Source organism: Balearica regulorum, chromosome 2 (genome assembly GCF_011004875.1).
Source record: "Balearica regulorum gibbericeps isolate bBalReg1 chromosome 2, bBalReg1.pri, whole genome shotgun sequence".
NCBI lineage: Eukaryota > Metazoa > Chordata > Aves > Gruiformes > Gruidae > Balearica > Balearica regulorum.
This window is the reverse complement of record NC_046185.1, coordinates 66812421-66837824: the sequence shown is the minus strand read 5'-3', so window position 1 is coordinate 66837824 and position 25404 is coordinate 66812421. Positions and strand designations below refer to the sequence as shown.

At 40.7% G+C, this 25404-nt stretch overlaps 1 long non-coding RNA gene across 3 annotated transcripts in view; it reads left to right on the top strand.

Annotated features, from left to right (window-relative positions):
- The window catches only part of LOC142600417 (uncharacterized), a 35491-nt gene extending 10358 nt beyond the window's left edge, over window positions 1-25133 (top strand). The window contains exons 2-5 of one of the 3 annotated variants that reach the window (XR_012833888.1): window positions 13648-13769; window positions 15500-15720; window positions 21512-21608; window positions 23901-25133. This is a non-coding gene — a long non-coding RNA (uncharacterized LOC142600417). Of the gene's footprint in view, window positions 1-12389; window positions 13770-15432; window positions 15721-21511; window positions 21609-23900 lie in introns of those variants that run through there. The other 2 variants (XR_012833887.1, XR_012833889.1) reach the window with 2 other exon arrangements.
- Window positions 25134-25404: the final 271 nt, after the last annotated feature.

Below are 25404 nucleotides of genomic sequence, written 5' to 3'. Positions count from 1 at the left end.
CGATAGCTTGCTCTGCACATTTATTCATGCATCGACTAGAGTTTTTCTTTCAAGAAGCTGGCTAGCACATATTTGATCAAATTTAATTATGCTGGACCAACAGAATCTGTTTAAGTCTTCCTTCCTGCAATGCTAAGGAAGTTATGAGCTGGTAAGAAAGCTGGTGTTCTGTTCAAATATTACTCCATGAGTCACCAATTCTTCATTATTAAAACAGATGAACTGTTCCTTCCTTCCCTCCTTTCCCTCTCCCTCACTCTTTCCCTCTCTTTTTCCCTTTCCCTTTTGTTTCTTTCAAGAATTTAGTCACTTCTTCTAGTTTTACAGGTTTGGTGTGTAGGGAGGTCAGACGTACTGGTTTTTGGCTCCTAGGATCCCTCTTCAAGCCATTAACATTTTTTGATGTTTAGAATCTCACATGTCCCAGAGCTGAAATGGGTTGAAATGATAGGTTGCAGGACAGACATGATAGTTTTGTGATTTGGGGAAAAGTTCCTCTACATTTTTGGTTTTGTCCTGACCTGTTATAATACAGGATTCAGCTGGCTCTAGGTTTCTGTCCTAGTATTCATATTCCACTGGCCTTATAAATGGCTTCATCCCTGATAACAATGACTTCTGACAATAGCTGTATTACACTGTAGTTAAAATAGTGTAAAAACCCCACATTCCAAACCAACAAACAAATCCAAAAGGTAGGGAGCACGCGGGAAAAGACCCAGGTCTGTTTTCATGGAGGTCATTTGGGTAGTCAACCTGTCGAGGAAGGAGAACGCTTATTAACCTCATGGCATTCTGTACCTGTCTGTAAAATTGATTTCTTTAATAAAAGTAGCCGTTGCTGATCCTTCACATGCAACTCAACGACTCTGTCTTCTGAAAATCTGAAACACAGAGGACTTTTTTTTTTCCCCCCCCAGTTCTGAGTGGGAATCAACCCATTTGGCTTTGTGATTTCTGCAGGGAGCTTTTGTATGGAAACAACTTGCCCAGTGAAGTGCTATCTCTCACCGTCTGTAAAACTAAACTGGGCCAAATAGAGAAATTTTGCCAGCTAGGTGGAGCTCCCCCACTAAGTTTATCCTTGTCTTGATTTTGTACAGCCTTAGTCACTATGGCTGAATCTGTAAGCTCATGTAATAGATGGCTGGTTTACAAAGAATGAAAATCAAAATGCAGGAGAAGCTTTCTCCTCCATGGACTTTGCCACAGGTGGAGATGAGCACACTGTAAGCCGGGGTTGTGCTGATCCATGCTGGTGTTGAGGCTGGATCTCTCTGTGGTGTTTTCATTCAGCAAACCTGGAAGTGCTGGCAACACTTTAAGTAGTTTTCTTCCTGGATAATAGAATTTAAAAGATACCTTGCGATGACTCAAATTCAGCCCACGGGTTACTGAAAGATAAACTTACCACTTAGCTGTAATAAACACTTGTTCATAGCAAAACTTACTCTTCCCCCTTCCTTCAAAGAGTGATTCTCTAAGCTTGGCATCCTTTGTTCCCCTACTTGCTGGGTCTCTAGAGAGCACCGTATCAAGTGATTTCTGTCTATATGTGACAAGGATGAGGCTTCCCACTGCAGTTTGAGATGTGAGGATCAGATGAGATTCGTCATACGTTTTTATGCCGTCTCTGCGGTAAAGAATCTGCAGGACATTTTAGGCATTGATGGAACCACATCCTTTTTCTATAAGGCCTCTAGTGATGCTGAAGACACTTAGTCTTCAGTAGTTTTCAGTAAATAAAATGAAGGGAAGCTTAGTACATGGTATTGTTGATAGTTCAGGAAGAAATACAGAATCTAGATGGCTGTCTTACAGGGAATTCTTATGTTGGAAAAACACAATTGCTTTGTTGTGGCTGTAAGGAGAGCCTAATGTATATCCTCATCAGTGTTCAAAATAATGGGTCTGATTTTGCTAAAAGCATGCTTGCGGTCAGTGACCGTTGCTCAGTTGCTGAACAGCAATTCATTATGCTACGGTAGTTTGTTTATTGTTTGCCGTGATACCCATATGCTGGAGTAAAAAGTTATGGTTCTGGATTTGAAATGTAATAAAATAGAGCTAGTAAGAAGCTAATTTCTTTTTCCACAGAGCTACTTTTTGAAGTAAAAGTGAACCTTTTAAGGACCATAGTGAAGTATAATTAAGTAAAGCTTTTTAGGGGGAAGGAAAAAAAAAAGGAAATAGTGAACAAATAACTCTCTATGCCAGTAATCAAAGACGTTTGTTTGAAACCAAGTATCTCCAAAAGAAATGTAGGTATATGTGTTTCTACTGTAATATGACACTAGTCTGCAAACTTCTGTATGTTGTATATGGAATATATTCAACCAGTACCAATCATTGTTTCAATTCACCAGATAACCAATTAAAAGGAGAAAATTAGTACCATGTTGTAGCATTAATAATGGCAATAGAAGAGTTTTAGATTGAGGCAAGTATTTTCTTTTTTCTGAGGATATGCATACGTTAGTCTAATGGGAAAATGTGTTTAATTCCACCCTTCACAGTGTGGGAAAAGTTTAAAGAGTTTGAAGAATCCTTTTAGTTCAGATTTTGAATGAAGGCAATCTCTGAATCTGCTGACTTCTGAAAAACACTGCTCTGGGGAGTAGCAACCTTACATCAGTTAATGTCTCATGTTTTAATAACCAGTGGTGGCACATATACACATTTTATTACAACTTACATAGAGTGTGGAAGATGAAACACCAGAAGAAGAAGGGAGGAATTTGGAGGAGTCATCAGAAAGTAATTTTCACATGCCTGACTGGAGTGGTAACTACATTTATGATGTTGTGGAAAGAAGGATATTTTGATGCAGTGCTAATTTAATTTTAAAAATACAGAATTGTTTTATCATGAAACTAAATCTATTTTTATATATTTGCTATTCCAATAACATCGGAAAAATGTTGACCCTAAAACCTATGTCATTGTTAAAGCTTAGCAGCCTGTGTATTTATTTACAATTGTAATTCCATTCACTTATTAACTGAAGATTTTTTAGCACAGTGTATAGAGTGACTAAATTAAGTATTCTGTGCATTCCCATGACACTGTAGACCTAAACTGTGCAATGGTGACTTTTTCTTGTTTCTTATGAGCACATCTAAATTTTGGGGGAAGAGCAGGATTTGGAGCCTCAGTCTCAAGGAACAGAGTCAATCCTCTCTGCGATCCTAAGTGCACCTTTCCAGCTTACGATTTTGAGCTAAGGAGTGACCTGAGATTTGTTGAGTACCATTGACTATTGGTTCAAAGCAGATATTTGAAGCATGACCTGCATCAGTGACTCATAGTACTATAGAAAAAATTTCACTTACAATGGTGCATTCATCATCAGGATTACCATTTAAAAGAAACATTTGACTTCTTCCTCAGCAGAGCTATGCAAGAAGACCTTCATATTCTGGACATAGTCACTAGAATATGTCAATACAAGTGTTCTACTGTTCATAGAATCATGGAATCACAGAACCATAGAGTGGTTTGGGTTGGAAAGGACCTTTAAAGACCATCTAGCTCCAATCCCACTGCCATGGGCAGGGACACTCTCCACTAGACCAGGTTGCCCAAAGCCCCATCCAACCTGGCCTTGAACACTTCCAGGGATGGGACATACACAACTTCTCTGGGCAACCTGTTCCAGTGCCTCACCACCCTCACAGTAAAGAATTTCTTCCTAACAGCTAGTCTTAAATCTACCTTGTTTCAGTTTAAAAGCATTGCCCCTTGCCCTGTCACTACAGGTCTTGGTAAAAAGTATCTCTTTTAACTCAAAGTATTAGGCCTTGCAATGTAGTGCCTCATTGTACTCTAGAATACTTTAAAGAGCTGTAGCTAAGATTTGTCATCAGTAGCAATGAGTGCCATGATACTATGTGACTAGGGGGAGAATCATTAGTGGCAAAGATGTAAAATTGGTATATCAGAGCAACTTATTTTTTGTTAGTGTCACTTAATGAGCTTCTCTGCTTCTGAAGCCAACACTTTAGTGTTAGCTAGTGATTTTGTATTTGTGTGGACACACAGCAGAGGATTTAAATGACATCATATGGGCTAGTAATGTTTCAAACCAAACAACAGGGCCATACATTTGACTGCAGAAGAAATTCATAACTAAGTAGTCTTATGGGAACCTTGTAAACCAAAGTTGATGGTAGTTTTGCCTTCAGGTTCATCACTGGTGCAACTGAATGACTTCTTATCTGTATCTGATGTTGCTGTTATACTGGTGTACTATGATGTGGTTGCAGAATAATGGACCAAAATATTCAGGCTTTCACTGATGCCCTCTGGTTTTTTTTTTTTTTTTTTTCAGGCTGTTACCACAGAATATGAGTATGTATTTTGGTCCTTGTAAGAAGACAGAATAACAACATGCCCCTGTTGGAGTCAGGAGCCAGATTTCCATCAGTGATGCAAACAGTGATATATCTGTATATTAATGACGGGGGAGTCCCCATCCTTGAGGCAGTATGTAGGTATGAGGTTATCAATCAGTATCTTCAGACCTTAATAGTTCACCCCAAAGTGGGTGACTTGCACGCTGAGCAGGGCTAAATACTGGATCCCAACAGTCATTGTTTTCTTCTGAGTTATAGTCACTTCGGGCTGTGGTGACAGCTGCTGACTTTGCAAATAGCTGGGCTGGTTGGGGATGTTAAAATATCATCTCTTCATTACTGATCTCGCTGCTGAAGAGTATCACTCTGGTAAATCTTGTAATGGAAATAAGTGTGCTTACTTCATCCACTACAGGCCCAGCTAGAAGGTGTGATTGAAAGAGCTGATAACCTTGCAGACTGGACCAATGTGAATGAGGGAGGGCTCACACAGTCTCTTTTGTTAGCAGGGCTCTGCAAGCGGTAACCTGCAACTAATGGGTTATGAGGAGCAACCAGGAGTGGTAGCAACTTCGTCCTCACAACTAGATCTGAAAGAGGATACACGTATGGAGAAAAGCTTGTTCTTACTCAGAGTGCTACTACTTCAACTTATATTGGTATGGGAAAAAGCAGACAACTTCCCCTTCTCCAAAAGCAATTATTATGACTACAATTTTGTATTTTAGCTATAAGCTGTGCCAGCATAATGATTTTTAATATCCAGATTGGTATCTCTGTGCTAGGAGGTCTGTATTCACCTGATAGTTTTGCTAAAAACATCACACCCTCTACTGAAATCATTATGTGGCTAGAAAAAAAACAAGCCTTAAAAAGTTATATAGTTAAGTGTTTTTGTGGTTTCTCAGTAATGTTGCTGTAGATAGGTAAGTAATTTAAAATGTTAAGTCAGAATATCTTTTTTTTTTTAATAGTGTAGACTGCTCATAATAAATGTAGTAGAATAAATAGGACAGATATTTGGGTTTTTTTACTTTTGCTGCAGAGTACAAATATTTAAAAGGTGTCTTAATCCTTTGTTGACTGTGTATTGGTTTTGTTTCTGGCTTGCAATTTGCAGTGACTCAGAAAAGGAAGTGAAAAGTATTTTACAACTTGAACTAGTTTTAGTATCTAGCAGACTTGTGCAACATCTGTACAGGAGCCTGCAGGGAACATGAGTATTCTGAAAAGAAAAATTTCATGTCTTCTTAAATGCTATTGTAGGTTTGCTTGTTTAGCATCAGCAAATGGAGTGATCTGGCACGTCAAGACTTATGGCTAGAAGAATGATGTCCTTCAGAATGACTGTAGCTTACAGACATTTTTTCTTATTTCTGTATACTATTTGATTCATTAATACTTATAATTTTTTTTGCTTTTCAGAGTACATTGCAAAACTGGCATGACATATATATATATTGCATAACACTTGCTGAAAAGATTATACCTCATCAGGTGTAGAAGGGGATTTCAGAAGCTTTTCAGTATTAAGAGACTATTTAGAATCACATCTTGCTTCGAAGGAAGTTTATGAAATGTATTATCACAATGAAGACTGTTGCTGTCTTTATATCACATATTTAAATTAACTTCTGAGCCATAAATGAAAGGTTATAAAGGTAGCAAACAATATAAAATGAGGAAGGAACTGTACTTTATGTATTTGTCAGGTGAGGAAAAAATACAAATACTATGATGATGAGATGCATATGGCTAGGGGTGGATAGGGTTTATAGTATCATGCTCTGTGCAAGTTGAAAGGGATTGTGGGGGAATGAGGAGCTACCAGCAGGTGTAGTTTTTTATTTGCAATGATGGGTCTGGTCAGTGACGAAAAATACATGCATGGCATAGTTTCTCTGATATTACCAGTGCTGCACTTGCTTACACTTGCAGTTTGTCCTGCACTTTTGATTACACTATAGTATCAGCCGGATAAAACGAATTACAGTTTTTATGACACTAATTGTGACTGCTTCCGCTTCTCTGCTGTCTACACTGATGAGCATTACTAATGTGACTAATGTTCCTCAAAGCAGTATTTACGGGACTCTTATGCTGTGCTAAGGAAAGGGGCTGTTCTAAGGGTGTTCAGGACCTCTGATGGACTAGTTTTCAACAATAACACATTCTTTGAAAGTATTGACAATTCACAGAATATAGGACCAGTACTTCACATTGTTTTTTCTTCTTGGTGACAGTTTTCCTTCCTGTGTCTGCAAAGAAATGTCATTCATCCTGGGGAGTACAGGAAAAGGCAGAAAGGTGAAAATAGTAGTGCCAAGGACAGGAAAAGGATAGGAAACTGAAACTCTGCTAAGAAAAACTAAGACTTTTTGATGTTTCAAAACACAGTCAATGATTTACCTTCTCAATACATTATTTGTCCTCAGCTTTCTCAAACTGTTAAGTTTCTAATGTGTCCCTTATATTTTATGAGTACTAGGGCAAAATTTCTAACGAGCGAGGAAGTGTAGTAGACAGCAAGTCAAATCTGGTTTATGATGATAATTTTCAGAGAAGCAGCAAAACTAATTCTAATACTAACTCCAGGAGCAGCTTTGCTTTGTTTGTTTTCTAAACAGGAGATACCTGGAGACATGTTCAAGGTCAGATTTAAGTGTTGTATTGACCAAGGAGATATTAGAAGGTGGTACATTCTCCAGCTGCGCATCCAGGAGAGAGTTTTTCGTAGTTAGGTTTTTCAGAGATGTTAATGACGTGTAGAATTGGTAAAGCCATGAGACAGGCATCAAACATGCATCCAAATTTGATGCTAGCTCTTGCAGAAAAAATATAGTCTATAGCATCTCCGCTCAAAAAATACCCAAAATGAACTTGAAAAGAGTTGTAGATCCTACATGTCCTGTCAGCTACCTCACACAGCATTTGTAATTCAGTAATCACAATGAATGAATAAAATATGTAAAAAGTCCCCATATTGGTTGCAGTACAAGAAGTGGGTAGAATATACAGCAGGATGTGCTAGGAAGAAATATGACCTTTATGGGAATAGTTTTGGGGCTTGTTCATAAGTGAAGGCTAGGTTGAGAGCAGAGGCTAGAATAATAGCACCTCGGAGATGTACCCTCACATTTGAGCACTAGCTGCTGAATGGCACTACGTTTCTCTGACTTACCTGTGTCGCAACTACTGGCTGATCTAAATTTGTAGAAATACTTCTTCCATCTTAAAACCACAATGAATGGATCTTAGAAAGCTCTCTTTTTCTCTTTTGGTACTTGGAAGGATTAGCCATAATTAAGAGCAGTTTCTTAGGTCTGTAATGCTCCAAGCATTGCAGAAACCACGGTGTGGTTTGGAGCGTACAACATCCTGGTCACTCCCTTCATGAGGTATCAGACTGGTAAGAGAGAGCAGGACGGACATCTGTAGCAATTTTAGCTGGTGTGAGCTCCTCTTGGTTGAAGGACAGTCTTCTAGTTCAGGCATGCTGCATAGCCAGCAGCTGGGAACACCACCACTTTCATTTCAAGTGGCCTCGTGTAAATGACAGGAGACTTGGAGGTGTCAAAATCCATCATTCTTTTCCTTAACCACAGAAACCTTGCGCAAGATGAAATCAGGCAATCTAGATGCAATAAAACTAAGTAGGGAAGATGTTGGGCAATACCTGCTGACATCACTATCGCTAGACGTGGACTGTATGTGACTGCCATCGACTGAAGTATGTAAACTTTACTGAGCTGTGGTGTACTGCGGAGGTTAAGGTTAGTCATGCTGGAACCCGAGCAAAAGATCTCTTGATCTTGATCAAATACCACCTCTGTGGTATTTGATATCCAAAAGAACCGAAAAGGCAGAAATTTTCTCTAGGTGGGGATGTCCACATCAGCAGGGTTGTCATCCAGCTGAGCATTGCTGTGGCTCTGGAACATGCTGCTCTTCAGAAAAGCCAGAGCCTCGATGGAGAAGGGGAACCCTGGCAAGGGTGCACGCATGCTGTAGCTTTAAACCTGTAAAGGGACGCCTGGCAGAAGGGGGCTAAAAAACTCTGCCAGGAGTAGGAGGATGAGGGAGGAAAGCAATTTAAGGTAGTAGTTCCCAAAGTTTCTGACTGATGGATGCCTGTTAGCCTCATTCTTTCTCTCGTACCACCACGGAGCTTTTTTTGTCAAATCTTTAAAAGAGACACTGTTGAAAACAGTGTTTTAATAGACTTTTGCGGGCCAGCCTTAGAGCATTTAGCCTGGCTTGGTGGACCATACTTTGGGAGTGCCTTCTTAAGGGGAATTCTGGTCTACTTATTGTAATAAAGTTCTCAATTCATTGTCAGAAGACTGAAACTCTTCTGGGGATTCTGCACTATTGTCATTTGACATGGTGGCTGTCGGGGATTGTGGATGGTTTAGAGGCGTATGGGGGGTATTGGCCTATCACACATTCCCTGGGAGCTGCTGTGTGCCATGGGGGGCCTTGGAGTCTATTCTCTCTTGCAGAAGGGGCATGCTCTGCCACCCCCAAGGAACAATAACGTTCAGACAAAGAACATTTTTTCCAGATCTCTTTTACAAACATGGAGCTGAGTGTAGAACCCTTTCTGAGCCAAGAGGAAGCTGCAGAATTTTGTGTATCTGCTCTACTGTGAAGCCACGACGAATATTCAGCAGAGGCTTCTTTGGAGGGTTGATGTTTTGGGACCATCTGGGTGCAGACGGTTCTTCTACTCTAAAACCAGAAAAAGAGCTTCTGAACCATAGATGGAAGGTTTTCAATCCTCGTTGTTAGAAACAGCTCCACTGAATTATGGAGACATGGGTAGTAAAAACCAAAGCACTTAGAAAAGCAGAGTGCTCTGAAGTTGTAAGAGGAAGTCTGATTCCTGAGTAAACAAGGCACTTCTGATGGAATTCCAGGATAGCTATTGCATCACTAAGATCAGTTGTGGGCCTACACCAGGTGTGGAATGTGTGGGACAAAGACACGGACATATTGTCTCAAGCACTATCTTTTTAGGGGATAGTCAAATGAGACAGAATGAGCAGACTTACCAGCTCACCACTACCAAAAAGATGAGATCCTCTACCCTTCCCTCCCTTTCTTTTCCCATCATATACTTTGTGTTTTCTCTGATACTTGTATCTCTCCAGGAACTGATTTAATTCACTTAAATGGCAGACTATTTATGTTGTGGGGAGTTTTTTTCAAATTTCAGTCAATCAAGTCATAGAAGAGTCTGATGCTGCAGCCGTAAAACGTGACAGTGGATTATGTGGCTTTGAGCAGGGGAGGAGGAAGATAGGAGCTGAGGCATAGAAAGAGAGAAGCAGGAGAAGAAGAAAGGGGAAGACAGACCTCATACTTTCAGCTGCGGGGAACCATTTGTTGGGTTTATCTGGCCATCAAACTTACACTGTGGCTTTATGCCACTTAAAACAATTTTTCCAATTAAAATTGAAATGTTTTCCTTACTAATTTTTGTGAATGCCTTTTTTTTTCCCTCTTTTTTTGCTCGCATGAGGAATTGATGCATAAACTGCATTTTTAGCTCTTCACATGCCTGAATTTTTCTGAGCTTTGCTGAATTTCGTGACCTAGATGTTGGTCTTCTCTTGTTTTATGAAGTATGTTCCACATCTTCTGTAATTATTTTTTTTTCACGTGAATGATTTCTTCTCTAATAAAATCTTCAGCTAAAAAAAAAATAGATAAGTAGAAGTCAAACAGCAACAAAATACTGAGTATCAGCCATATGGGACTCAGATTTAAAATGTGGAGTAAACTTCACTGCATTACTGCATGCATTATCTGTGTACGTTCAGATTAGAGCAAGAAGAGATGGGCCATAAGTACAATGGTCTTTAGAAGCAATGACTAATAGGGAAAGGGAGGTCAAATATCAACCAACAATTTTGTCCTCAGTCTCATGAGGATTATACACAAACAGCTAAATATAGGAGCATTCTCCTAAATTCAGACAAATTAATTAAGGCCAGAGAGAATTTTATGTCATTCAGACACCACTAGGAAAAGCAAAGTCATATTTCATAAGTCCGATTTCTCGTTCTCAGTGAATAAATTGACTTGAATTACTGATAACTTCAACACTCTGTTGATTAGAACAAAAAGCTGTCCCTTTCACCCAAGACTGCAGAATTTTCTTCACCGCTGAAGATCCTTCTCTCTGTAACAGAATCTTGGGAAAACCTAGGGTTTAAATTTTGGAGCATTAGACTTCTGATGTACTCTGTTCTTTTAAAAATTGTATTCCTGGAATGATAACAAAATCCACGAGCAGCTAGACCTCTCTTTAGTGGTACAGGCATTAGTGATGCAGGGCTCCTGCACTTAGGCTTTAGAACATCTGTCAGGGAGTGGTTCTTTCTGTGCTGAAAAAAAAATCTTTAAGAATTGCCTATCTTTGCAGCCAGCTCAGTCCTTTGGCCACATATCCTCACCACTGGTAGCTTTTTGCATACAACTTTGTAGCAGTTCTTTCAAGGTTCCTTTCCCCCCTACATGTCAACTCATAACTACGCTTGCTCTTTGGATGGGACTAGACTCTGGGGTTTTTGTCTTTAAATTGTTGTTACTTATAATTAATGGTAAATTAAAATTTTCAGTGGACGCTGAGATGGCTGGCAGTGCGAAGGGACTAGGGGCAGACAGACTCACTGGCGGGGAAGGGGCTAGAGCACTGTGACTTGGGGGCAGCAAAGGTGTGACCTGCAGAGTCAAAGACCCTGGTACCAAGGAACACGGGGACAAAGATGGGGTCATGCAGAACAGTAACCGGAGAGGAAGAGCTAGAAATGGTGTTATGAGGTGCACATGGAAAATGAGGAGCATGAGGAAAAGGGGGGATTGGGAATGTGGCGTGTTACAGCAGTTATATTGCTTTAATCTGTCAGTATGGTGTGACAGGGAATGAACGGGATCCACAGTTCTGCTATTTCTTACACATTCTTGTCATATTGGCTCGTTTGCATGCATATATCAGAGTATTCATTTAAATTTTTTATTTATATCTGAAATCTGCTCTAGAGGAATTTGTAGGTCCTTCAGTGTAGACATTTTCTTCCTTTGTCTTTGTAAAAGCAAAGATCAACCCACAACCTTTCATATTTCTTAACTAATTTTGTATTGAGATGTTTATTACATCTTTCTTGCCTGGGGAAAATCCCATTTGTCTGGGGCACGCAGTAGTTTCTTCTGTTTCCTGTGAAAAGCTGTTCTTCTCAGTAGGCTGTGCTTCAAAGATATTTGCTCTAAAATGCAGGCTCAACAAAAGCCATGCAGTTTGCTCTATCCTATCTGCTTTAAGCAATCGCATAGTAAGAGCTCCTCCTAAAACAAACAAACAATGCGTCCTAAAAGCTGAGTTTCTTTATAAAGGTGTTAATGGAGAAGTGTAAATGGAAAGAAATCAAGTTGATGATACAATATAACCTGCCTTTTAAACTTATTTTCAACTTCAAGTAAGTAGAAGGGTTGGAAAGGGAGGATGAGGAAAAGGATCTCTCGCTCTTTCTTTCTCTCTTTCCAGCTTGTTTACTCTGTTCATGTGCCAGCACAGTGTGGGTATTCAGTTTCACTCTTTTCATAAGAGTTTTATACAGACATGCACTGTTTTATTTTTTGTTTTTATGATTATTGCATATGTTAGTAGGGGATGCAAAACCTGTTAAAAATGTAGAGGATCCATACTGTAAAGCCACAGGAAATATCCCAAGGGATTTAGGGACAGATGTGGGATTTGCTCCATTTCAAAGCAACTTCAGATTGGTCAGATTTCAGCGTGATGTAGTCCCTTTGAAGAGATGGCTGCAACAGCCCGTGCATCTACGAACTGCTCTAAGGGTGACTCCAGGGCACGATAAACTACTTTTGGCTGATACTTGGAGGAGGTTTACAACTTTTAACTCCAGGAGCACACCCCCCTTCTCGTCGTGTGTGCTGGGTAACATACAGTTGGGGGGGGGGGGGAGTGGAACAGAGTAATGATTCTCTAGATATCTGATCAATCACAGGAAATAGCTGGCACACACTTGTTGCTAATCTTTAATCTGAGATCGGTTGCCTGGGAGAATTTTCTTAATTCTCTCCATGGTTATAATCTGGCCTTGACTTTTTTTTTACTCTAGATAACATCTGATAAGAGATTAAGAACATGATAAGAAGCTGTTTTATATGAAATTTGAGAGGCCATTAACATTCCATTGAATTGTAAAATTGTCAAGCTAAAAACAGCTCTCCTGGTGTTCTGCACAGATGCAATAGCAGATCACTGAGTCACAGGAAATGATTCAGTCAACATTTCTAAACTTTCAATGTGTGTTTTATGGAAGAAACTTGATGTAAATGTTTAGACAGTTATGGTTTTGGAGATAAATATTGCAATTTTATGGAGTTTGGGGTTTGACGTACCAGAATTGTGATGCATAGTTGTCAATTTACTGAACATCTAAAGCTGTTCAATTATTGTATTTGGTTCCAGTGTGGGATGTATTTTCTTTGGCTAATGAAATGTGGTGTCATATTTGAGCATAACAGATTACACATCAGAAAATTGAAGGAAAATTAATTTTTAATGACCTGGGATTCCCACTGCACTGCTGCAGGAGAACTTGTGTAGGCCTCCACACAGTTCTCCTTAGTTTCTTGTCTCCTCATCCTATAAATACAGTGCTTCAGTGATATGACTTCTCATGGCAGGTTATCCTCTGCCCTAAATGATCTCACTGAGATAAGCTGGTTTAGAAGGTTAAGTTAAAATGTTTCCTTGCTCATTTTAAGTGCATTAATTGCAACAGACAGAGTGCTGACAACTCAAAATTCACTTTTTTTGATGTCAGTTCCTTGCAGATAAAGTGCTTCTTGTATTTTTCAAATATATTATTTCAGTAGGATTTTCTTAAATGTTTTACTCATTAAAAAGTTGAATGGACCTGCAGTGTACTATGGCTTAAAGGACATGAAATCAGTATTACGGTTACTCTACAAAACTATTACACCTAGGTATACTTTTGTGAATCTGAAGTAGCACTAATAAAGCCCATGAAGATTCTCTGGATTTATAATGATTTAACTGAGAACAATCCAGGCCTAAATATTAATATCCATGATTAAAATACAAGCAGTGAGGCAGGAACTTAGAGTTCTAATTACTTCTTGTCTGTCGTTAAATATCCCATGACAGGACTTTTAAAAAAGACCTGCTAGCACCAGCACGACAGATAAATTCCAGCTTCAACCATATCATTTTCACGTGCCTAACTTGTCCTTACAGGAAAATAATCCGAGGAGACAGCTTCTGTGGGTGAGCAAGTGTCTGCTCGTGTGTGGGAATCGATATTTGGACCCGAGATGGTGGAAGGACTATGGGGTGTCTAATGTTTCTGGCTGTGACAAGTGAGGACAGGCACGTCAAAACCAGTAATGCCTTTGTGGTTCTAGATTTCCACTTGGAGGTGGGTTAGTCTGGTCCAAAATGGAAAAAGAGACCCCTTTGAATGTCCCTGCAATGTTGAACGATCAGGATGAATTAGTCACCCTAGATAACGCAGGGTGTGCAGTGACTGAAGAGTTTGGTTCAGTCTGAGCGATGCTGTACGGGCGCAGGTGCCCAGGGGCTGGCAGGGGGCTGCAGGGGCCTCTGTGAGGAGCGGCCAGGGCTGCCCCATGCCGGGCACAGCCAGTTCCAGCTGGTTCCAGCCAGTTCCAGCCCACCCACCACAGGGTACGGCTGAGCCCCGCGGCCGAGGTGGTGGCGCCTCGGGGAAAGCCTGGGTAAGTGTGGTGGGTTGACCCTGGCTGAGGGCCAGGTGCCCACCAGAGCTGCTCTGTCACTCCCCTCTTTCATTAGACAGGGAAGAAAAGGTACAATGAAAAAAAAACTTACGGGTCGAGATAAGGACAGGGAGAGATCATTCTCTAATTATCATCATGAGCAAAACAGACCGAACTTAGAGAGGGAATTCATCTAATTTATTACTAAGCAAAACAGAGTAGAGGAATGAGAAATAAAACCAAATCTTAAAACACCTCCCCCCACCCCTCCCATCTTCCCGGGCTCAACTTCACTCTCGGCTTCAACCTCCGCCCCCCTCAGTGGCACAGGGGGACGGGGAATGGGGGTTACGGTCAGTTCATCACGCGGTGTTTCTGCCGCTTCTTCATCCTCAGGGGGAGGACTCCTCTCATCGTTCCCCTGCTCCAGCGTGGGGTCCCTCTCACGGGAGACAGTCCTTCACGACTTTCTCCAACGTGAGTCTCCTCCATGGGGTGCAGACCTTCAGGAGCAAACTGTTCCAGTGTGGGTCCCCCACGGGGTCACAAGTCCTGTCAGCAAACCTGCTCTGGTGTGGGCTCCTCTCTCCACGGATCCACAGGTCCTGCCAGGAGCTTGCTCCAGCGCGGGCTTCCCACAGGGTCACAGCCTCCTTCAGGTGTCTCCACCTGCTCCGGCGTGGGGTCCTCCACGGGCTGCAGGTGGAATCTCTACACCCCCTCATCCTCCCTCCATGGGCTGCAGGGGGACAGCCTGCTTCACCATGGTCTTCACCACGGGCTGCAGGGGGATCTCTGCTCCGGCGCCTGGAGCACCTCCTCCCCCTCCTTCTGCACTGACCTTGGTGTCTGCAGATGTTCTTACATCTTCTCACTCCTCTCTCTGGCTGCAAAAGCTCTCTCTAACTGTTTTTTTTTCTCTTTCTTAAATATGTTATCACAGAGGCACTGATTGGCTTGGCCTTGGCCAGCGGCGGGTCCATCTTGGAGCCGGCTGGCATTGGCTCTGTCAGACACAGGGGAAGCTTCTAGCAGCTTCTCACAGAAGCCACCCCTGTAGCACACCCCCCCCCCCCCTTGCTACCAAAACCTTGCCACGCAAAAGCAACACAGTAAGAAAGGGCAAAACACTGCCTGGCAGCAAGGGGTGAGGGAAAAAGAGTGTGAGAAACAGACCTTGAGCCCTGAGGTGAGAGACAAAGGAGGGGAAGGAGGTGCTCCAGGCACAGAGACTCCCCTGCAGCCCCTGGAGAAGAGCATGATGAGGCAGGTTGTCCCCTTGCAGCCCACAGAGAACCATGGTGGAGCAAATACCCACACTGCAGCTCATGGAGGACTCAATGTTGCTGCAGTCTTAACCTGAAGGAGCTGCAGCCCAGGCGAAGGGCCCAAGCTGGAGCAGTTCATGAAGGACTGCAGGCCATCAAGAGGACCCAGGCTGGAGCAGGGAACAGTGTGGGGAGGAAGGAGTGGCGGAAAGGAGCTGTTACGGAGTGACCACAGCCCCCATTCCCCATCCCCTGCACCACTTGGGGAGGATGAAGTAGAGGAGTCAAGGATGAAGGAGTTGAAGGTGAGCCTGGGAAGAAGGGAGGGATGAGGGGGACGTGGTTTTACTTTGTCATTGTTTCTCAACATCCTATTCTATTCTTAAGTGGTGGTAAATGAAATTAATTTTCCCCAAGTTGAGTCTGTTTTGCCTGTGGCAGTGGTTGGTGAGTGATGTCCCTGTCCTTATCTCCACCCACGAGCTTTCTCCTCTTCTTTTCTCCCCCCCTTTCCTGCTGAGGACAGGGAGTAAGAGAGCGTCTGGGTGGGCATCCGGCAGCTCACCAAGGTCAACCCACCACAAATGCATTTTATTGTATGTGGGGATTATGAATGTTCTAATTCAACCAAATACCTGCTATGTAGTTGCTAATGATGAGGTCTTTGATGTCAGTTTGTTTTGGAGGGAGATGTAAAGAGAAGGAGAGAAGGGAAGCTGGCCTAGTATTGAATAGATACTCAAATGGCAAACCAAGCACAAGTAGCTTTCACTGAAAATTGTCTTGAAAGGTTTGTAATGACAATGTCTCTTGATGTTTTTTTTTTTAATCTCCAGGTTGAATTTTTAAGTAAAAGGCAATAAACAGTTAAAAAAATGACAATGCCAGTGACAAGTAGCAAAAACATCAAAGCTTTAAAAATGAAAATAAGTTTGGTTTGTTCAACAGCCTGTAATAGCTAGCTTTGAAACTTCAATTCAGAAACTTTTGCATTTCCTTTTAAAAAGTTTAAACAGAGTATTAATGTGGCCACTTGGGATTGCACACAGTCACCTTGAAAGGATGCAGAAACGTATTCTTCTAGGACTTATACTATGTATTCTGTTTTGTTATTTATAGCATCTTTTTTTTGAAAACTGCAATATCCTTTGTGAAATTTCACAGGCAGCAGTTGGCCAGAAATAAATTATTTTTACAACAAAACAAAAAATTCCTTAAGATTCACTGATATATGCACTTAATTGAAACTTAATGAAGCTACTATTAATTGTCAAACTTGCATTCCTCACTTACCTATAAATCCTGTTCAACATACTTATTTCCAACTAATGTTCACTTTTTCTGCAGAGTACTTATTACTATTAATATCAAATTGGCTTAAAGTAAATAATTTAAGGATTTTTCATAGCTAAGGGTTAACACTGAAATTGTTGAAAATGTATACACATAGAAAGTGCTGTGAGTCATGGTTTATCAGACTAGCTCAAGAGACAGAAAGTTGATTTTTTTAGTATACAGCTTCTGTAAATTTTTATGGGTCTGTCAAAGCCGAAGTAGTTACAGCAGCAAATGTAAAAATATATATGGCAAGTGAAGACAGTGAAAAAGAAATTCTGCGTGAAAAACAGGACAGACCTCTTTATCTCTCTCTTTTTAATCTGATTTTAAATGTATCCTGAATTATGTAATCCACCCCTTTAAGCTCAATTGTAGTAAAATGAGTGCAATAGTAGAGCAAAACAGAAAGGAGGGAAATGTTAAGCTCCTGTTTAAGAACCATTCATGGAATTATCCATCGTAATGAAGTTAATAGAAATTTGGTGAGGACAAATGCCAACCCCCGCACCTGGGAAGGAGGGACCCGGTGGAGGAGCACAGGCTGGGGACAGGGTGAGCAGCTCTGTGGAAGGGACCTGGAAGGCTCGTGGACACCAGGTTGGGCAGGATCCAGCAATGCGTCCTGGCAGCAAGGGAGGCCAACAGCATCCTGGGTTGTAGCGACAGAAGTGCAGTCAGGTGGTGGAGGGAAGTGATTATTCCCATTTACCAAACACCTGTTAGACCACATTTGGATACTGTGTTCAGTTTTGGGCCCTTGAAAACAGGAAAGGCAGTGGTAAACTGGCAAGAGTTCAGTAGAGGGCCATGGTCAGGGGGCTGGAGCACTTTCCCAGTGTAGGGAGGCTGAGGGAGCAGGGCTTGTTCAGCCTCAGGAGGAGGGGCCATAATAGCAGCATTCCCCTACCTGTGATAAGGTCATCAAAAACAAGGAGCCTGGTACTCCTCAGTGGCGCAACGTGGGAGAACAAGAGGCAACAAGCAGAAGTTGAAGCAAGAGAGGTTCACACTGGGTGTGAGGAGAAACCTTTTCACCATGAGGAGACTCAGATACTGGAACAGGTTATCCAGAGGAGGTCGTGTGCTCTCCATCCTTGGAGGATTTTGAGGCCAGATTGAATGAAGCTCTGAGTAACCTCAAGGCTCATCCTGCTTTAAGTGACCAATCCAGTGACCTGTTGAGATCCCTAGATCCCTTCTAACTTGAATTATCCTGTGATTCCATGTGATTTTATTATTATTATTCTTGTTTTCTTTTCTTCAAGAGGTTGAAAGACAGACTGTTGTAAAAAGTGTCCTTTCCAGAGTTTATGTGCAGTCTCATTTCAGTCTTAAGTACTTTTCACTTGTGCTAAATGTGATTTGATATACATGAAAGAAACTGTGTCTGACACAGAAGACTTCAAAGTTTTTGATTCTATGATCTCAAAACATTTAGATAATTACATATTTTTCCTCAAATAAAAATACTCCCCTGCTTATTTTGGCAAATATTTATTCATCTCCTCTGTTTTAATTAGTAATTAAATGAATGGAGCATGACTTCTTTATCAAATAAATACTTATTTTTGAAAATAAGGGTATAATTTGAAAATGAAAGGCAATTTTTGAGTTGAGCAGATTACTTGTATTCAATCACTATTCATTATCTATTTTCTCTTTAGGTCTTGGCTGTTTAAAAGGACTTAAGAATATATTCCTAAACTCGGCGTTAGATGCAGTAATTACATTTTCTGGTTGGAAAGTTAAGTTCTTGAACAGACCTTACAATAGGCTCAAGTGAGCTAAAAATAAACTCTAGGCAGTTCGTATTAACTGGGTAATAACAGGCAACAGCAAAAAGCAGTGTCCAGCTATGATGAAAACAGGAAGTTCATTACACAAGCTGCCCTTTCCAGATAGGTATGAATTCTTAAAGGCTTAACTAAAATAATAATCCCTCAAAGTTTTTAATAAAAGCAGAGAGTTGCCTATTGTTCATAGCTCAGTGGAGACAAAAAACATGCACCCCAGTACATTGTGAAAGATCTCCTGTGTTCTGGGAAACAACACTATTTCCATTTAGTTATTGGTAACCCTGATTTCAATTTTAAGTCACTATGGATTTGATACTGCAAAGGGCTGAACATCTGAGCCCCATCCAAAGCTGCATAATGCCATTAAGCCTGGCAGCATGGTGAGATTGAAATGCAGAAGTTGCCCCTGATTGACTGGGGTCAGAACTAAGTGCTGAGCTCGTGTCATTGACGCTGAAGCTATCTGTGCTCCAGCATCTCCCGGGAAACCATGTTCCCTCTCTGAAGCAGTAGTGCCCTCCCCACCTTCTCTTGGCAGGCAGAGGTGGCAACATGGTCCTTTCCTTAGAAGTGGCGAGTGAAGCACTAGCTAGATCTAGAGAGGTTTTGCTAGAGACATGCTACTCATTTTATTTCTGAGGTAACAGGCAGACAAAAGAGATAGTCCCCCTGCTTACAACCCAAGGTGTCTAGAGAAGGTGCACGTTTTCTGAGCCCCTTTTTCTGCTTGTGAGGTGATGAAGAGTAGTTGTGTGCACAACCAAATACTCAGCGTATGCAGCTTTCCTCTGAGTGTGTCAAATGCTGATCTGAGTACACAAAAGTAGGGTGTTTTGGATGCATTTGGGGGGGTGTTAACACTTTGTCTGATCTGTTAATGGGATAAATTACAGCAGCTGAACCATGCCGTGCTTCAGAAGTGCCACGTGCTAGGGACTCAGCCAGACTGTGGTGATAGAGGGCCATGCCTCAGCCTGGCTATTGTCCTGTAGCGCTGGCTGATCTCTGCTGCTCTTCCACCACTCTTTTCCCTGCACCGCTGGGATGCCTCCACAGGGAAGCTCTCACCCTTCAGGAGACCACTCTTCCACAGTGTGGCTCTGCCTCTGAGGCTTGTAATGGGAATCTATGTGTATACGGTAAACACGATGCAACACAACTCTCTCTCACCCCATGTGTTCAGTATGCATTTGCATGACAAAAGAAATGTCAGTTTGTATTTCTCTTGCCAAATGAAATCATGTTAGACCTTTATGTTTGCTCTGATTTGGGTGCTTTTTATCTAATGCTGCCCATCCAATAAAATGACCTCTCAAATTAAGATGTTTAAAAGTCAGAATTGACTATTTCCACCCAGCAGGATAGAATGCAGCCATGTTATTAAATAATGACAACGTTGATTTACTGTTAACAAATTCTTCATAGAAGCTAAACACATTAGATAGTCTATGCAGATAATACTGGTATTAAACCCAGACCCATGGGCAAACTATTGCTATTATGCTCTTATCACACAATTTTGGTTCTCAAACTGGAAAAAGCTGGTACTTTGTGTATTAATTAAATGATTGTATAGTCTGCAAAGGCTCCTTATTGTGTTTCAGAAATACATAACGATAATGATTCTTATGATATATGACAGGAGAAAGCTTCTTTGTAAACTTAAGATAAGGTTTCCTGTGGAATCTCCTCAGGTTTAAAAATTGGAAGTCACGTCATTCCCTACTTAATTTGCCTGTGTTTAGCTCATGGATTACAATAAGTACTTCCACTTTTAACCACATATTGCTCCAGCATATTTCTTTTTGCTGATGCTCTCGCTGTGCTAAGTCCAGCTTGGATTGCTGTGCCTGGTACAAACTCTTGGGAAGATGCAGTTCTCTCAAGCTTAAAGTCTAAAATGGAAGGCCTCCAAATGAGGGGAGGGAGGAGAAGATGATGACATCTATGCAAAATTATCACAGCAACCCGTTGATCTGACATCTTTTTTATGTGTAGCACTTTATTTACAATAAAGACAGTTAGTGTTAACATTTTGTCAAGGAACATTTCATGAGTGATGTGGAAAAGAGGATTGTGGAAAAGAGGATTGTGGATAGGAGGATTGTTGGGTTTTGCTATGGGAGAGAAAAAAACTAGGAAAACGTGAAGGGATAAGAAAGTGTGTGTTACAGTGGGGACAGTATAGACACATGGACAGTAAAATTGCATGGCTGACGTGTCACAGAGGTGAAGGAGGAGGAGACAAAGGTGACAGGCAATCAGCAGTGACACAGTTCAGTGGCAGAACTGAGCGCCTGGCCCAGATCTTGCTGCTCCTATCTGCAGTGAGGGAAAGAGGCTGCTAGATTTCTTGCCCTGGGATTCCTCTTTCATTTTCTGTCTTCTTTGTTTGCGGTCTATTAAGTAATTTTTTCCTAACGGGTAATTCTTAAACATCCCTTTTATTTCATTAGATTGTCAAAACCTGTGGTAACACTGAATAGCAATGCTTGTGATGTTCTTTGGAGTTCTTTGCATTTTTATACCGTTCAGATTACCCTAGGTGCTATTTAGGCCGGAGTGTGGGGGAGCATAGCTGCTGAATGTTTCTTTGAAGGAGCTTTTTTGAAGTCCTGAGAAAGCTGGGATGTGACTGGCAAAGAAACTTCCCTAGGTCTCTTTGCCGCCTTCTTGCCTTCTTGTGAAGGACTCCCTTTTCAACTTGTGGTTAGATTTTGAAAGGCATGGAGAGTTCTCCATTCACCCATCTGCCTTCAAAAACCATAATTAAACTGCAGACTTAAGGCCTGACACTGAGATGGCACAGTCATCTCAGATTAACGTGGAGAAATGCCAAGTAAGAGCATTGTGGATGAGGTCCTGTGTCTGAAGGGCTGTTTCGTTGTCTCCTGCTGGCTGACAATACTGAGCAGGGGGAGGCAAGGAAGCCTTTCTGACTGCAGACGCTTCTCCTTTGCAGAGTGCCTGTGTGGATTTGCAGTGCTGCAGTGGATTGTGGTAGAAAAGACAAAAACGCCCTCAGCCTCTGCCTGGAGACAATGGGCAACAACGGAAGGGTGAGTGCCTAAAAAAAAGCATGGGATGGGGGAAGAGCACATCTGGAAGGAGAAGAGCTAAAAATGAAGTTGTAACTGTAAATGACAGTGATAATTAGAATTTAAACATGTTAGGGTTGAGATGGGGGAATAATTGTTATTTTTCAAGATAACTTTTGGAAACAATTACCTTCTCTGTACACTTTTCTGTATACTTTATATATATACAACCCTTAATATACTTTACCAAAACAAAATTTTTTTTTAAAAACAATGCAATCTGAAATGTCAAAAAGAGAATGAAAATTTTTAATAAAATGATGATTTCCTGAAAAAATTATCAACTTGATTGGAAATTTTTTCCCCAAAATTGCTGATCAAAAAACCTTCTAGAATCTTCCTCTTATTATATTCCCTAGTTTTGCCTGCTGCAGTGCAGGATCGTTCCCAAATTAATGTAAATTCTAGTGTTTGTCTACTCTACTATTATGGCAATTAATTCAATTTCAGAGACTGATTAAAGTTTTCCCTACTATTGAACTTCAGCGTTCATCACTTAATTTTTCCTTGATATGTGTGTAATATTCTCTTGTATCTCTCTAAATGATTCTGCAAATGAACCAGTGTAGAGTTTGAACATTTTAAATATTTGTTGTAGATATAATCATAACTTAGCTGTCATTTAAACAGCACCATACATGTATTTCTCTTTTCATCTTTTCTTTTAGTTTAGTCTCCTCTAATTATTTTTGTAGCTTTACTTTGAACTTAATCTCTACGTTTTTCTGGTAATTAGGTGCTGATAGCAGAAAAGCATTTGAACAAATTCCACCTGTTATGTGAAGAATCATCTCCTTTTATTTCTTTGACCCCGTCTCCTAGTAGCTTTCGTTAATGACCTCTACTTCTTGTGTTTGAAAAAACTTGATTTCTCGCCACTTTCCCACATGTACCATGATCCATTTTGGATTCTATACTCTTTTATGGTTCATTTCTTTTGACTTCCAGAATTACTTGCCCTGTTATTTTTGCATGGGAAAGAAGTTAGATTTGTTCTGCTAGTGGTTGCTGGAGCAGTACTGTTTTCTTTCTTCAGCAGTAGAACTGTCTCTGGTTTTCTCTAAACTTCTGCTACTTATTTAGTTATAAATTCCTTACTTAATAACTTTCACAGTTTCTAATGCTTGCCCTTCATCTATGAGTATGCACACAGCTAATCTGTAAAATAATATTAGTGTGGCAAAGTGAAGCTCTCAAAGGAAAAACAGAGTTCCAGTTGCTCAGGCATACTAATTGAGAGCTCCTTCACTTGTATGATGTATCTTTAATTTATGATTATACTCTTTTTTTCCTTTACATAGGATTCTGTCTCACTAAATGCAAGAATGGGTAACACTGAGTGACAAAAATCTTCCACATCTCATCCTTTACCTGTAGCATCCTTATTTTACAGGCAAGGAAAATGAGATGACATAACAAACTTTTGCTGACATTAGAACTATGTCTGTCAGTGTGGAGACTCAGCACTGCTTTGGTCCTCAGAGTTGGCCATGAGCATGCCTGGGAGCGCACACGTCTCAGTGACCATGGAACTGAGCGGTTAGATCACCTTCCTGAAAATTAGCCCCTCAAGCAAGAGATACCAGAAATGAAGACTGCAAAATATTTCTTTCTTGGGGGCAGGGAGGGAAATGTGTAAAAAAGTCATGAATGTAAGTGAGTTCACTTGACTGAATTTCTGCTTCCTAAACTGTACATTTGCTCTCACCTTGAAGTCCCCCTGCCAGTCTGCTCTAATGCTTGATACCTTGTAGAAATTGAGACAGGGACAGAATCAAGAATATTAAGTGCCCTGGTCTGTGTGTAGGTGCCATTCTTTTTGTGAGCTGTGTCAGACAAGGGGGATATTGGAGGAAACAGGATGTGAATGTATAATTTAAACCAAATTGTTTTCCTTATGGGTGGGGATTAATTGGGCAGTCTTAATTCTGGACTTCCCAAGCTTTGAGTGCTAGATCCTAAAAATTATTCTTCAAATGTTAGTTTAGGGAAGGGAGGATGGAAAGAAGTGAAATTCATCACTTCATTAGAAGACAGAAGTTGGGCTTCTCATTGCTTTTATGTATAATTCTAACACCCTTGATTTGTAGAATTGGTTTCTGCAAATTCATTTAATGAAATGAAGGTTAATTGCTTCAGTATCTATCAGCTATGGTTTGCAGGCGATGTGACCCACAACACACTGATCAACTCTATGATACAAACTACTCTGACTATACAAAAACATAGTAATGTTTATTGTGTTGATTTTAGGGCTCATCTTGAGGTTGTCTACAAAACCAGCACTGGTCTCTGTTGGCAAGGAGCCTGCAAGGGTGGCTTGAGGCGAGGCCAGATGGTGTCATGCATGATGTGCAGATCTCTCTGATATGATGAGTGTGTGTAGCTGTCACGTTGGACTGGCAGCATGTAACTGCTTTTTCTATGTTCTTTCTTTCTTTACATACCTAAGTAATGCTATGCTTTCAATCTGTTTAATACATCTTTGCCACTTAAAAAAAATAAATTCTCTTCTTATCAAGAGAAACACTTATTGCAAGTAGGACAATGTTATGATGTAAGATAGATTTTGTTATTCTCTTTTCCCGCACCAGACCTTTGATTTCTCATTCTGCCATTCTGTAGTAATTATACGCTCAGTCTGTGCGTGACTTTGCATGTGCTTACACATCAGTTTTGCATCACAGCTTCCCCTTGCCCATAAACCAGTGCCTGCTAAGTGCTTCATGCCCTCTTGCCTTCCTTCCCTGAGTGCCTGTAGAGCTGTGTCCAAACTGCTGGAAAGAGCTGTATGGCAAGAGGAAGAGGGAAGGGCAAAACCAGGTAGTAGGTGAATACCAGCCAGTGCAATGATTAAGGTGCTCCTCTATATAAATTGTGTAGGGTTTTTTTTTCAGTATTTTTGCAAAAATAGCAGGCACCATAGTAGCAGAACATACAAATTTGTAAATAAAGCCTGGTTCAGTTCTGGTTCCAGAGTGATTCCCTGGAGTGGTACAGATTTCCTTCGTCTCACAGTGCATTACTGTATAATAGCCCATGTTTTATCAAATGTGATAAAGCTTTGCTTTAAGATGATAAGCTTTTCTCTCAATTAAAGATTATAAAGGTTCCAGGCAGAGTGACAAAAAATTAACAGGTGATTTGAGAGCATTCAGAAATTGGATGTTGAGGACTGGTCTATCACAGAGTAGCTGGACAAAGAAACAAAACCTGTAACTACTGTAGACTATCATAAGTGTTCAGTGTTACAATTTAAAGTGAAATAATTTAAGAAAGCCTCTGATAAAGATTATTCCTTCCAGATTGTAACCATAGAGTGATGCCAGGAAAACTGAGGAAATTTTGTATTCAATGATGTTTATAAAAACAAACAAACAAACAAGACCCTTTCTCTATTTTGTGAACTTTTCATTAATAAGTGTTTGTGAACACTGCAAATTGTTTTTAGCAAAGTAGATTTTGGCCGTACTAAATAGTTCAACTAATGCATTTATTTAATTTTTCATTGCTCATGGTTCTGCTGTGACAAAAGAACTTGATCTTTTGGCATCCAGTAATATTTTTGCTTTGATCCTGTAACCAAATGATGCTAGCCACAAAATTATTGTAATTTTGTCATGATTGCACTTGGGATACTTACTATTCATTTTGGTTTTGGCACTCACAGCATCAAAACTTAACCCAAATAACTAATAATGTGTTTGCAATAATGTCAACAATATTTGGCAATTATTTCACTGTATGATTCGGGAAG